This window comes from Budorcas taxicolor, chromosome 11 (genome assembly GCF_023091745.1).
Source record: "Budorcas taxicolor isolate Tak-1 chromosome 11, Takin1.1, whole genome shotgun sequence".
Classification (NCBI taxonomy): domain Eukaryota; kingdom Metazoa; phylum Chordata; class Mammalia; order Artiodactyla; family Bovidae; genus Budorcas; species Budorcas taxicolor.
The window spans coordinates 21,340,399-21,355,533 of record NC_068920.1 but is presented as its reverse complement, the minus strand read 5'-3'; the positions used below and the strand labels follow the sequence as shown (position 1 = coordinate 21,355,533).

The window sequence follows — 15,135 nt, the reverse complement described above, 5'->3', positions numbered from 1 at the left end:
TGACATGCATCAAGTGAAAAAAAAAAAAAGACAATATTAAACGAGAAAAAAAAAATACATATCAATTTATTTACTACTCTATTAGTAGTTTCTATTTTTACCCATGTTTCAAAAAGCTCTATGCTTTTGCATACTTTATGCATTTGAGTCATTTTGATAAATGTGTATTTTAGACTTCTGAGCTATAGTAAGAGTAAACTCATAAATGAAAATGTTAACCTGAACTATTCCAGTTTGTCACTTTATATTCACTAAGCAACTGAGTTAAATAATAGTAATTAGTTCCACCAAATTAACACTATTATGATTAGATAATTTGCTTGTGGTTATTCAACAAGCCAGGAATAATACCTAAGAATAAAGTATAAAACCTAGAACTAAATTTAGCAAGAAGAATACAGTACCGACTTTTTTAAAGTTTTTTTAGTATTTATTTTTATTTTTGGCTGCACTGGGTCTTAGTTGCCATATGTGGGATCTAGTTCGCTGACCAGAGATCAAACACGGGCCCCCAGCATTGGGTGCTTGGAGTCCTGGTCACTGGATCCCACCAGGGGAGTCCCCAGTACCGATTTTTAATTGTAGTTTCAGTAGGACATTAAGGAGAAGTTTCAAATGAAGGGTGGGATATATACCAGATTCACAGGTGGAAGGACTCAATGTTGTAAATATATAAATTCTCTCCACATTAATTTTTATGTAATTCAATATAATTCCAATAAAAAGTAAAATGGAATGGGGAGGGGGGTAGATCACAAAATGAATTGAAGGACTTCTAGTCAATAAGGCATGCTGAGCCGACTTGGAAAGTCCACTCTACAACACCCCTTGTCACCCTATCCCATCCCCTTCTGTGCTAACACACAGAAGCTCTGGATAAATATAATGAATTATTTTAAGTGCATAGCTGGGCAGAAAGCAAGAAAAGGAAGTCTCCTAGAAACAAAAAAGAAACTCAAAACCCACGACAGTGATTAGAAATCAAAGACCTAGTAGGAATATGAGAATCGGATATTTACCTTTGAGTGTAGAATTTACCTACCAGGTGAGGCTTACATAAAGTCAGAAGGGTAGAAGGACAAGAAAAATTCCATCCTCTCCCTGGATCAGGAAGATCCCCTGGAGGAGGGCATGGCAACCCAGTTCAGTATTCTTACCTGGAGAATCCCACGGACAGAGGAGCCGGACAGGCTACAGTCCATGGGGTCACAAAGAGTCAGGCATGACTGAAAACAGCTTAGCATGCTCAGAAGGAAAGTAGTACAAAACAAGATTTCAAGAAGAACCACACACAGATCTAGAATTGAAAATATCTTGAATGAAAAAGAAAAAAAAAGTAGACCATTTTAATAGAGCCACACTCAAGGGGAAAGGATTTACAGAGGTGTACACCAGGGAGGAGAATCTTAGGAGACATCTTGGAATTTTGGCTTCTACAGGGAAAAAGCAATATTTCACGATATGCCCCGGGTCACATCACTTTTAGCACTTTTGCTCTTAACCACTGCGCTCAGGGAACTGTACGAGAACGGCGTGGCATTGTCCTCAGGATCTTAAGTGTACAGGACTTCCTCTACTGAAGACTGACTCACGCCCCGTACAAGTAACCACCTCTCTTCCTAATATATTAGTCCATTTAATATACCACCGCTGAATCCAAAATTCCATTTCTATGGTATAAACCACATTTGCTGTCAATGTAAATACTCTGTGTGACTCAAATGTATTTTTCAAGTTGTCTTTTCAACTCGGAAAGAGTCGGACACGACTGAGTGACTTCACTTTCACTTTTCAACTCTAGGCACGCATTAATAAAAATATTATTTAGATTGTCCCCTTGTCACTCCTTGACCATAAAAGTCTTTGAATAACACTGCAAATGCTGCAAAGATTATATGGAAGCTAACAGTTTAAAATTCCCAAAAGCTGAAAAGAGGCATCCATTAGCATTCTTGTTTATTTTAGAGTTTATTGGCTTATGAACATCCTCTTTACTGTTTTACAGGAACACACACACTTTTAAAAAATTGATCAGTGGCAGAATACAAATGGTGAACAATTCATCTTAGCTGTTTATTGCTTCTATGATTCTCTAGAAACAGAAGGGGAAAAATGTCTCATGTTGCTTATTACACAACAGCCCTATCTCAGATCATTTCCCCAGCTGTGGAACAGATTGCAAACCTCATCTTATAATTACCAAATGTGTACCTTAATTGATTAATTAAAATTCTCATAGCATCATTTTAAGAAATGAAAACAGTTATTGTGACATTTCCGTGGATAAATTTGATTCCTATAATAACCGTATCTGCCTTTCCCTCCTATTGTTTTGCCAATTATGTATCATTGAAAAACTATAAATGGTTTTGTATGTGTGACTCCTAAAATGAACCAGCAAGACTCGTGGGATAGAATCAGAAAATGACTGTTTCCTACACTGCCTCTTTAATTTTATTATGTGGTGTTTTTCTTTTGTCCTTGGATGAAATTCAAAGATAGTTGTCATGACTTCTAATCACTCAAATAATTAAGTCTTTTCAATTCACTCTAGATCCAAAAAAATCACAATTCTGTAATGTTTCTAATCGAATATAGCACTTAAAACTCTTCCAACTTCATGTGAAGTGACAAGGCTCCCTCCTGCAACTAGGTATGGCCCACTGCACACTTCCCAGGTGTATTGGGAAAGGGATACAAAGACTCTTTCTCTCTCTGGCTAATTGAGGTTGCCCCACTTTCTGATACAAAAGTGGGGTGAGGTAGGGGGAAAACGAGACAGAAAATTCTTCCTTGATTAATACAGACTAATTAGATCATTAGATCTAATGCTGGTGATCTGTGAGCGTGAAAGTGAAAGTGAAGTCGCGCAATTGTGTCTGCCTCTTTGTGACCCCATGGACTGTAGCCCACCAGGCTCCTCCATCCATGGGATTCTCCAGGCAAGAATACTGGAGTGGGTTGCCATTTCCTTCTCCAGGGGATCTTCCCGACCCAGGGATCAAACTCAGGTCTCCTGCACTGCAGGCAGACGCTTTAACCTCTGACCCACCAGGGAAGCTCAGGATCTGTGAGCATAGTGGGAGTTTAAAGCTTACTTTTGTTAATTGAAGTACAGCTGATTTTCAATATTGCTTTAGTTTCTAGGTGTATAGCGAAGTGATTCAAATATACAAATATATATATGTATATATATTCTATTCTTTTCCATTGTAGGCTATTACATGATATTGAATATAGCTCCCTAAGCTATACAGTAAATCCTTGTTATCTCTTTTTTATTTAGTAGTATGTATCTGTTAATCCTACACTGCTCATTTATCTCCCACCTCACTTTCCCTTTGATAATCATAAGTTTTTCTATATCTAGAGTCTGTTTCTGTTTTGTAAATAAGTTCATTTGTGCTATTTTTTTATATTCCATGTATAAGTGATATCACATGATATTTGACTTTCTCTCTGCCGGACTTACTTCACTCGGTAATAGTCACCTCTAGGTCCTTCTATGTTGAGGCAAATGGCATTATTTCATTCTTTTTTATGGCTGGGTAATATTCCATTATATATTTCACAATTTCTTTATCCATTCATCTACTGATGGACACTTAAAAAGCTTACTTTTTCTGTTGAACCAGGAGTGGGATGCTGATGAAGATAATGGAAGTTATAGCGACTGGAAACCTTGAATCTCCTCATCACCGGGGACCTCTCACCTACGGATCCCTTTTTGCAGATGGTTACTTACAACCCCCTCCTCAGTTTACCCAGCTGGGGTTCAGTGCAAGGGCCCTCTTCCATATGACCTGAGGACCTCAGCTAGCTCACACTCTAGGGTGATGACCTACTTCTGTTCTTTGGATAACAACCCATGCGCTCTGTGCCCGATCAAACTAAGGAGCGATGCAGCGACATCTCTTTCACTCCATCATCAGAGGAGCTAGCTAGCCAGTCCCTCATCCTTCAGATTTCTCAGGCCTGAATCTCTACACCTGTCCTTCTGAAGGGATACACATTAAATACTCCAAATGATCTGCATAAAATCCTTTCTCTGGACGTGAGCTGAGGAGCAGGTACCTCACACCGTTCTGTTGGCGGCCAGGATGGGGCCACTCAAATACACCACCAACTCTCTAAAAACCTTCTAATAATTATTTCCTTGGCCTCTCGAATCATGTTTTATCACCTGGAAGTGGCCAACAAGCTAATCATGAACAATTTAAACTGGTTCTCCTGTACTTCCTTTCCCACACGGGCACTGTGGTCTTACACCTAACTTTGGAATGCGGCCTCTCTTGTCTTGAGCCACAGCTAAAACTGAGAACTATCAACAGGTTCCATTTTAATATCCTGTTCCACGTGTACTCATATTTTCTCAAGCGAAAAATATTTCTATTTCTTTTCTTCCCCCGAATAGAAAACGTGTATGCTGTTGGCTCACAGACACCTACAAGCAGGGTTTGAACTTTCAAGAGTTAAATAATTCTAGAAAGTGAGGTTTAAGCACCAACCATGAAGGATGAAATGACAATGACTGAAGCGGGGTGACAGGGTGAGGTGGGGACCTAGTTAGAAGCACACTGGAGAAAGAGTCAAAGATACAGTCAGAGTTCCCAAGCTATGTAGCCGGACTGAACCCAGGAGCTTCTATTCTCCCAGCCTGGCTCCTCTTCCATGAAACCAAGTGGCACAGTCATCTGGGAGCTATCTTAGGTTCTTCCCTTTCTCTCATCTGCCAAGTCCAATCAGTAATCAAGTTTTATTACTGCCACATATAAAGCATCCCTTCTTTCCTGACACTGTTTAATTTCTGTAACAGTTAATAGGGACCGTTTTTTTTTTAAGAGAGTGGAGTATGTGTATATGGTAACGAAAAAGAATCAGTCGAGAAGAGATTAAAAATATTTGAGAGAAAAGGCAATTGGTGAGGCCAGATCCCTAAAGAAGAAGAGATGGAAACTTGAAAGTACTGATAAATCTTGACCAAGAGAAGAAAAACTTGACTATTTAAGAAACTGACTTGCTCATAAAGCTAAATTTACTTAACTCCCTAATGTTGATATTTTCTTTTCTGAAATAAGATGAGATGGGAGTGTTTTTAATGTCCTTACTAGAAAAAGATTTAAAATTGGCAGACATTCAGTCCCTAAAATTCTGGGGTAGGATTTTTGCTACTCCCCCAAGTCCAAATCCAGTACCCCAATCATGAGTACCTGCTTGGCGACTGACCTCTCTCTCCTTCCACCTAAGGGAGAAACATTTTTCTATTGGCTGTTTGCACTTTTCTATCTTCCCGACGCTCATTCATCATTCCACTTCCTTTTGTGTGTATCTCACCACAGAAACTGCCCATGACTGAGGTCACACTGACCCAATTGCCAAACCCAATGGTACCTTCTTTGTCCTTGTGATGCTAATGAGAGTCCATCTTAAATTTCTCCATTCCCTTAGATTCTCTGATTTCATGCTCTCCTGATCTTTGTCCTCTGTTCTGGCCACCCTTCCTCAGGCTCCTCTTGTTCACTGGCTTCCTATGTGCACTGAGTTTCACTGCTGACGGTTCTTTTTGCCCTACTCTCTTGGTTTACCTCGTCCACACCTTCTACCGTGACATGTGTTCTGACAACTCCTCTATAATCACCTTGTGTGATCTGTACCACTCTTGGGTGTGACTATCACCTTTTCCAGATGAAGGAGATGAGGCTAAGAAAACTAATTTGCAAAAGCTGCATGATTAGTATTAAGGAATACTAATAAGCCACAACCTTCCGAATCCAAAGGCCATGGTCCTCTGATTCCAAAGGATAAAATAAGGTATACAACTGAAAATAGACAGGTTTCAGGAACATATCAGACTGTTGACTGATTTTACATCTTGGTCTTGGACAATACTAAGGAAACTAAGGATTACCTCTTCTGTAAGCCTACTTATAAACTGAAATATATTTATATACAAATATACTAATTCACATACGCTATTCCAAATACTCTTACCTCTGCCTGCTCACATGGTTTCCCAAGAAACATTTCAATAGTGATAAGTTGCTCAAGTATGCTAACGGAGAGTACTATTTTAAAAAGGAAAAAAGTCTGGACTCATTAAATACTACAGGAAAGAAGCATGAAGTGACAGGACCTTGCTGAAAGATTTAAAGCAAAATTTCCTGAGGTACTTCTGCACTTTCCAAGAGGGGGCAGAAATGAGAACAAGGGCTACATGAGTTTCGGGCAGCAACAGTCCCAATTGGCAGACCTAGAAACAGAGCTGTATGAACAAGACAGTTGCTGTATATACTAGGGAAAGCTGGCTTAAAACTCAACATTCAAAAACCTAAGATCATGGCATCTGGTCCCATCACTTCAAGGCCAATAGATGGGGTAACAATGGAAACAGTGAGAGACTTTATTTTCTTGGGCTCCAAAATGACTGCAGATGGTGACTGCAGCCATGAAATTAAAAGATGCTTGCTCCCTGAAGAAAAACTATGACAAAGCTAGACAGGATATTAAAAAGTAGAGACATTACCATACCAACAAAGATCCGTCTAGTCAAAATTATGGTTTTTCCAGTAGTCAAGTATGGATGTGAGAGTTGGACCATAGAGAAAGCTGAGCGCCAAAGAATGGATGCTTTTGAACTGTGGTGTTGGAGAAGACTCTTGAGAGTCCCTTGGATTGCAAGAAGATCCAACCAGTCAATCAAAGCCCCTTAAAGGAAATCATACCTGAATATTCATTGGAAAGACTGGTGCTGAAGCTGAAACTCCAATACTTTGGCCACCTGATGTGAAGAACTGACTCATTGGAAGAGACCCTGATGTTGGGAAAGACTGAAAGCAGGAGAAGAAGGGGATGACAGGACGAGATAGTTGGATGGCATCACTGAGTCTGAGCAAGCTCCAGGAGTTGGTGAAGGACAGGGAAGCCTGGCATGCTGCAGTCCATGGGGTCACAAAGAGTTGGACATGACTGAACAACTGAACTGAACTGAATATGTACTAGGCGTAGCTTTGGAGCCTCTGTTTACAAAGCTCTGTGTACAAAGATATTTTTAAGAACCAGCTAAATGCAGAGAACGATGTCTGCCTTTGGGGACATGGAAGAAAAGGTTGCATTCCACAGATGCAAACAGTCTCTCCTGGACTAGAAGCTTTTACCCTTAAAGATTAAACTTTGAGATAACTCATCCCCTCTTTACGTACGGTTTACTGTTGATCAGACAGAATAAACAACAAAGTCAAAAGAAGTTGATTAAAACAAACTTATCAGACTAATGTTAAAACTTGAGAGTCCCTTGGACTGCAAGGAGATCCAACCAGTCCATCCTAAAGGAGATCAGTCCTGGGTGTTCATTGGAGGGACTGATGTTGAAGCTGAAACTCCAATACTTTGGCCACCTGATGGGGAGAGCTGACTCATTTGAAAGGACCCTGATGCTGGGAAAGATTGAGGGCAGGAGAAGGGGACGATGGATGAGATGGTTGGATGGCATCACCGACACAATGGACATGGGTTTGGGTGGACTCCGGGAGTTGGTGATGGACAGGGAGGCCTGGCGTGCTGCGGTTCATAGAGTTACAAAGAGTCGGACATGACTGAGCTACTGAACTGAACTGAACGTTAAAACTTACTGCTAAATAAGGCATCACCAACTCAATGGACATAAGTTTGAGCAAACTCTGGGAGACAGAGAAGGACAGGAAAGCCTGGCATGCTAATGGGGTCACAGAGATGGACATGACTTGGCAACTGAACAACAACTATAATATAAAGGAGACTTAAAAGACAGTTTAATAAAGGAATACACATTTTAATTTGTAATTGCTCTAGCAGAACAACACTGGGAGACAGAATTTCTAAAAACTTTGAAGGAAATGAATGATTCAGTGTAACAGAATCACTTATAGGAAGCAATGGAGAATGTAGCAAATAGTCACACTATAGATGTAAATCACCATATGACATGAAATTATAAAGTATATTTTAAAAAGCATCCTGATTGTTAAGGATTAATGCTACTTTGGAACACATATTTTCAATGTAGTAATTGTCTTTAGTCATTAAATCTACTAAGAAAGTTGAGTTCCACACATTGAACACACTTACACTGAAATATAAGGACAAGAGAAGACCTTATAAGGTCTTTGCTGAATTAGGAAATTTGCCAGATATCCCCAAATTAGCATGCTATCATCTACAGAGTCAATCAACAGCTTGTACTCATAGAGATACTCATGTGGGGTGTTGAAAGGGGTATGTGAGTATGCCCAAGAGGCTTAACTTCTGAGTCACAGATCTATATAAAAGGGATGATAACGTCTATCCATTAGGGCAATAAAGATACTTTTAATGTATGTAAAATACCTCAATAAATAAATGGTAGACAGTTGTAGCACTAGCAAGAGTACTCCCCTAGAATCTATATGGTTTCTTAAGATTGGATCCAATCCTTTCAGTGCCTACGTATTGGGATAAATTCTTTTGGAAATCTTCAACCATAGGAACTTGGGAAGATAGATCTTTTAAGACAGAAGATCCTGAAAGGCAGAAACATCAAGAAGTGGAACTTCCAAAAACCAAGTTTTATTTAAGTAGGATTTTGAGGACTGGAAACTCCAGTGATTGTCTCCACTATTTCAGAATAAAATCTCTGGGAGGGGTCTGAAGGCAAATCATTTCTGAATGATTTGCTGACTTAGTAATTCATGTTCTTCACATACCTCACCACCTTACTTTTCTTTCTTTACCATCATCTTGCTTAGGATACTCCTTTTCTTCTGTCAATCAGTTGAAATAGATCGCATCCAAAGTAATGAAAAACATAGGATGCTAGTTTACAATAATTCACTGGCTTTGTAAACATTGCCCTTAAGGTCACATTTTGAGTTTCGTTGAAAATCAGAGATTTGCAAGATACTTTAATGCTATTCCTGTATCATTGAACTTGTAAAGAAATTCATTTCAAATGAGCAAAGTCCTCACCACTACAAGAACTGGAAAGAATATAAAATTGAATGCCTATGAAAAGAATATGAAATGTAAAGTCTATCCTCCAAGTTTGGATTATGGCTACAACTGGATCAATATTCATCTGTAGGAAGACATTATTAGAATCTAGATGGCTTCTAAAGTGTCTTCCAATTTTAATGCTGTATGACTTGATTATTTCTATGTAGGTGAATCATAGAAATTAAATTAACATGGCCTGATTAAATAAGGCAATTTGTGAGCGGGGCTGCCCTAAGCCTACTCTCTCTGTGGCTAAAGGTATTTCTTAGAATACTGAGCTAAAAATGTAACTACATTCTGCAACCAATGCAAACGTTGTAATTGATGGGAGGGGAAAAAATTCAACCCAGAGTGCCAACAATTCCTCTATGAGCTAGCGTGGCAGGGAGAGTGTGGGGTCAGTGAAGCATCAAGTTACAGACTAAATTAAAGGCCTGGAGAAGAGTGACAGGGTCTAATCATCCAGTGTCTGAGGTCGCCAGAGTTGGATCTGCCACCCTTACTCGCTCACAAAGAATTGCTCAGCGGATGCTGAGCACATAGACTAAGGGCCCAAACATCTTACATTAAAAAGGCCTTCAGTTCCAAACAGCTCTTTATGGAATTATTTCCTTGAAGTTTTTAGTTCTGTCATATTAAAATTGGCATGAAAAAGTAATCAAAACCTAATGCTTACAGTGCTCTACCACAAAGAAAAATATTGTGGGTTTTCATTCCTATTAAAAACATGTGTTACATATATATACATAATTATGTAAGTCCCAGACCCAGTGTACACACAAATACACAAAAACCATAGGAAAATAACAATAGCTTTCCCCAAGCCAACAGATTTTATAACACAGTGTTGTACTCTGTCCATAACTCCCCTCATGAAGCCAATGCTTTGAGAATATCAGTGGATAATGAACATTTCTGCATATTTTGTGTCATAAGCTGCAAACACGAGACATGTAGGAAGGAATTAAGGTCACTGTTAAAACTCACACACAGTATTTTCTAGACTTGGTTGCCTAAATTGTGTGTATCTGCAGTATTTTTCCTAGGGGAAAGTTAATTTTAGAAAGGAGAAAAAGTTTGCCAGGAAAGCAATCCCATTGGCTCAATACCTAGACAGTGACTCTGAAAGTTCAAAATGCTTTACAGACAGTCGCCTACTTGTCCTTAATATCCTTGAAAGCAAGTATCAGATACTATTCCTGTTTCATAACAAGCATCTTATTTCATAAAATGTTGTATGATTTACCATTATACCTACTTCGTGGTGTTTGAAAACAATTAGTCCTTCACCTCAAATTTCCGAAAGACAAATGCAAATCTTTATTTTCCCTAGCAGTTACACTCAGAGTTTGTTAGGTACTTAGAATGGTTCAGGTATACATATACATGAAAAGCAGCAGGTGGACATCAATGACAGTTTGAGATGGAGAAACAGTACTTGTGCAAACTCAAACACAATACAATTTACACTCTTAACCAAGTCAGGGTTAGAAGAGCTTGGTTCAAATACTGAGGAATGTAAACAAGACCTAAATCAATTTATATGATAATTCCTCTTTTAGTTCCTAGAGATATAGTTCATTTGGGTCTTTAGTCTTAAAACAACCAACAAGTAAAAATGCCAGTGGTAACTGAAAGTCAGCCAGTGCAAGCACAATGAAGGACTTTTCTGATTCCCAGGAGAATAGGCCTCAGCCCTCTCTAATTGCCACAGTACTTGTGAAGCAGTTCTTACATTTTACAAGTGTATGTGTAAAAGCTAACTCTTTAACAAGGGCTCTTAGAAGGGCAGTATTTCTCTCCAACCTGTATCTTAATTTCAGGAGAACTGTTCACGCTCTCTTCCCAAAATTGCCGTCTTAAAACCAATGACACGCACCAAACTCATCAGTTTGAAGGGAACCTGCTTTTACTCCGTTTAAACTCCCTGTTCACGCTACGATTTTCAGCTGATGTTTACCAACAGCTGGGTGCCCACTCTTCTTCTCATAAGGACCTGATAGATATTTTCAGATAATTATGAGAGACAGCTCATCGCATTCACCTGGTTTTTTTTTTTTTTCCAATACACGGAAGACTGCTCGCACACGCACACACCTTGCCATTTCTTAATCAGGCTCTCAGCATCCAAGTAGGAGCGATTACTTTAAAAGTGTGATAAAGTTCTAGCGTCGCAATCACCCAGAACACCCTGTAAACTTATCACAGTGTTTCATTTTCAGGAAAAACAAAAATAAAACCCAGGCACCTCAATCCCTGTTTGGTGCAGATACACAAGATAAGACAGCTACCTTGACCAGGGGTTAATATCCTCCCAAAGTTAGGATAGTAACAAAAGTGGGGGAGGGTATGTGTTGGAAGGAGAAGAGTTGTGATCTCAGCCTGGAAATGACTAGACTCCGGGGAGAACCGGTGTGCCGATGCTTACGACACACACCTGGGCAGAGTGGACGACACCCCCACCCCCCCGCCGCCCCTGTCTCCCGGGGCCCGGGGCGCGGGGTGTCGGAGCTGCCTGGGGGGAAAGGGGAGTAACGAGAGGGGTGAGGGCTGAGAGGAGGCGGGGGTCCGCGAGCGTCCGAGTCCCAGCGGGCCGACCGCCCGAGGCTCAGCCCCGCGCCTACGGGGCCGGGGAGGGGGCGAGGGAGGGAGTAGGGGGTGACAGCTTGGGGAGGCCGAGGAGGCACCTGGCCCGGGGCGAGGGCAGCACCCCGCGCCCCTCCTTACCGTGCGCGTGAGGTCGGCGCCCGGACGGGGAGACTAGGAGGGGCAGGGCACGGGCGCAGGCCCGCGGAGGTCCGCTGTCAGCTTCCCCAGGCAGCAGCTCCAGGTACCCGAGGCGCTCGGATCTCCAGGCTACCAGCCGCTGCGCGCGGCTAGAGGCCCCTCCCCCGGCCCTTGCCCCCGATGCTGCCTCCCCAACCCCTCCCGCCCGCCTCGGCGCGCTCCCCTTCTCCCCCTGCTGTTTATCCCGGAGAGCTGGGGCCCCTCTCCCGAGCCTTGCCTCCCCCGCGCGTGCACGCACACACCTCCCCCAGGAACGAGCTCTCTTTAGGAAGCAGGCAGCGAACGCGATCCTTGAAATTCTGGAGCTGGGCGATTTCAGGGAAAAAAAAAAAAAAAAAAAAAAACAAAAAACAAAAAAACACCTTTTAAAATCTCTGATCTACCCTCTGAGGTTCAAAGCAGGAATCACTTGCATTCATCCCCTGCCTCCGTCCTCATTTGTTCTAATCACAGCATCTCTCGACAGTTGATGTTGATTGTACTCTGAGAATCTTCTGCCAGTCAGTCTAATTTTTCCAGAATAGCTCTTTCCATTTCATTGTTTTAAAAATGTAGACGTCCCCACTAGTTACACTTAGGTTGCCAGGACTTTCGGTTGGCCCCAAGAAGGATACGTTCAGCTGTGCAAATCGGGACAGATCTCTTGCTAGTATTGTCGATACCTACCACCTATCAGGGCCCCAAGTCAGGGCAAAGGCAATTAATTTCACTTGGCTTTGGGTACTGAGTGTGCCCGGGGCCTCCGTTCTCAAGAGTGATGCAGTCCTGAAGTTCTGGGGAGGAGCAGCTGTATGTATTCAAAGAGAAACCTAGTAGCAAATGAACTAGCAAAAAGGAGAGCATACTGAGCAATACTATGAAAGATGAGAGTGATGGAAGGGGGTTGCGAAACATCGCTGTATCACTAACAGAAAGCTCTCCGAGTGACATATCCCTGCTGGGAATGTAGAAGGTGAGTTGTCCAGTGGCCCAGTTGAGTGGGACTTCCTGCGAACTCGGGCTGCAGCAGCCAGGCCTCTCTGTCTCTCATCTCCCCAAGTTTGCCCAAGTTCATGTCCAGTGCATCAGTGATGCCATCCAGCCCTCTCATCCTCTCAGTGGTGAGTCGTTAAATGGCATTTATTTGTTCATTTACCTATCTATATATATATGGAGTAGGTTAGAGTATAGCATTATTCATAGGTTGTAATTTAATAGCGATGGTGATTGGTGGTTTCAGTCAGTTCAGTCACTCAGTGGTGTCCGACTCTTTGCGACCCCATGAACCGCAGCATGCCAGGCCTCCCTGTCCATCACCAACTCCCGGAGTCCACCCACACCCATGTCTATCGAGTCGATGATGCCACCCAACCATCTCATCCTCTGTCGTCCCCTTCTCCTCCTGCCCTCAATCTTTCCCAGCATGAGGGTCTTTTCCAATGAGTCAGCTCTTTGCATCAGGTGGCCAAAATATTGCAGTTTCAGCCTCAACATCAGTCCTTCCAATGAACACCCAGGACTGATCTCCTTTAGGATGGACAGGTTGGATCTCCTTGCAGTCTAAGGAACTCTTAAGAGTCTTCTCCAACACCACAGTTCAAAAGCATCTATTCTTCAGCACTCAGCTTTCTCCACAGTCCAACTCTCACATCCATACATGACCACTGGAAAAACCATAGCCTTGGCTAGACAGACCTTTGTTGGCAAAGTAATGTCTCTGCTTTTTAATATACTGTCTAGGTTGGTCATAACTTTCCTTCCAAGGAGTAAGCATCTTTTAATTTCACTATTGCAATCGCTATCTGCAGTGATTTTGGAGCCCGGAAAAATACAGTCAGCCACTGTTTGCACTGTTTCCCCATCTATGTCCCATGAAGTGATGGGACCAGATGCCATGATCTTCGTTTTCTGAATGTTGAGCTTTAAGCCAACTTTTTCACTCTCTTCTTTCATTTTGATCAAGTGGCTCTTTAGTTCTTCTTCACTTTCTGCCATGAGGGTGGTGTCATCTGCATATCTGAGGTTATTGATATTTCTCCCGGCAATCTTGATTCCACCTTGTGCTTCTTCCAGCCCAGCGTATCTCATGATGTACTCTGCATAGAAGTTAAATAAGCAGGGTGACAATATACAGCCTTGACGTACTCCTTTTCCTATTTGGAACCAGTCTGTTGTTCCATGTGCAGTTCTAACTTCTGCTTCCTGACCTGCATAGAGGTTTTTCAAGAGGCAGGTTAGGTGGTCTGGTATTCCCATCTCTTTCAGAATTTTCTACAGTTTATTGTGAGCCACACAGTCAAAGGCTTTGGCATAGTCAATAAAGCAGAAATAGATGTTTTTCTGGAACTCACTTCCTTTTTCCATGATCCAGCGGCTGTTGGCAATTTGATCTCCGGTTCCTCTGCCTCTTCTAAAACCAGCTTGAACATCTGGAAGTTCACAGTTCACGTATTGCTGAAGCCTGGCTGGAGAATTTTAAGCATTACTTTACTAGTGTGTGAGATGAGTGCAATTGTGCAGTAGTTTGAGCGTTCTTTGGCATTGCCTTTCTTTGGGATTGGAATGAAAACTGACTTTTTCCAGTCCTGTGGCCACTGCTGAGTTTTCCATATTTGCTGGCATATTGAGTGCAGCACTTTGACAGCATCATCTTTCAGGATTTGAAATAGCTCAACTGGAATTCCATCACCTCCACTAGCTTTGTTCGTTGTGATGCTTCCTGAGGCCCACTTGAATTCACATTCCAGGATGTCTGGCTCTAGGTGAGTGATCACACCATTGTGATTATCTGGGTGGTTTAGTCCCTAAGTTATGTCTGATTCTTGTGCCCCCATGGTCTATAACCCGCCAGGCTCCTCTGTCCATGGGATTTTCCAGGCATGAATACTGGAGTGGGTTGTCATATCCTTCTCCAGGGGATCTTCCTGACCCAGGGATAGAACCTGCATTTCCTGCAATGTAGAGTTCTTTATCAGTGAGCCACTAGGGAAGCCCATAATTTAAGGGTAGTAGAATTCATTTATAAGGACCCTGGTGGCTCAGATGGTAAAGAATCTGCCTGCAACGCAGGAGACCCAGGTTCAGTCCCTGAGTCGGGAAGATCATTTGGGTTTTTCCATAAGATGTTGCAGAAAAACCCAAATGAACTTTTGGTCCAACCCAATAATTTGAGAAGCAACCAGTTCGTAGCAGAGCTGTGGAAAATGCAAATACCTACTAAATAGACTCTAAGTGAATCCTGTCTCTCCTAAATTTATCAGATAACTTTCTAATCTAAGGGCTGAAGAAAAAAAAAAGGATACTTACTAGCATTGTCAGTTTTCTATTGTTCAGGAGGCCAGTGTCAGAGAATAAACTCTTTAA

General features: G+C 41.8%; 1 protein-coding gene across 5 annotated transcripts in view; it reads right to left on the bottom strand.

Moving 5' to 3' along the window:
- Window positions 1-12,503, bottom strand: part of RNF144B (ring finger protein 144B) — a 150,738-nt gene extending 138,235 nt beyond the window's left edge. Inside the window, exon 1 of one of the 5 annotated variants that reach the window (XM_052648718.1) lies at window positions 12,460-12,503. The gene's annotated coding sequence lies outside the window, so the exon portion shown is untranslated. Of the gene's footprint in view, window positions 1-11,733; window positions 11,872-12,035; window positions 12,078-12,155 lie in introns of those variants that run through there. The other 4 variants (XM_052648719.1, XM_052648717.1, XM_052648715.1 and 1 more) reach the window with 4 other exon arrangements.
- Window positions 12,504-15,135: the final 2,632 nt, after the last annotated feature.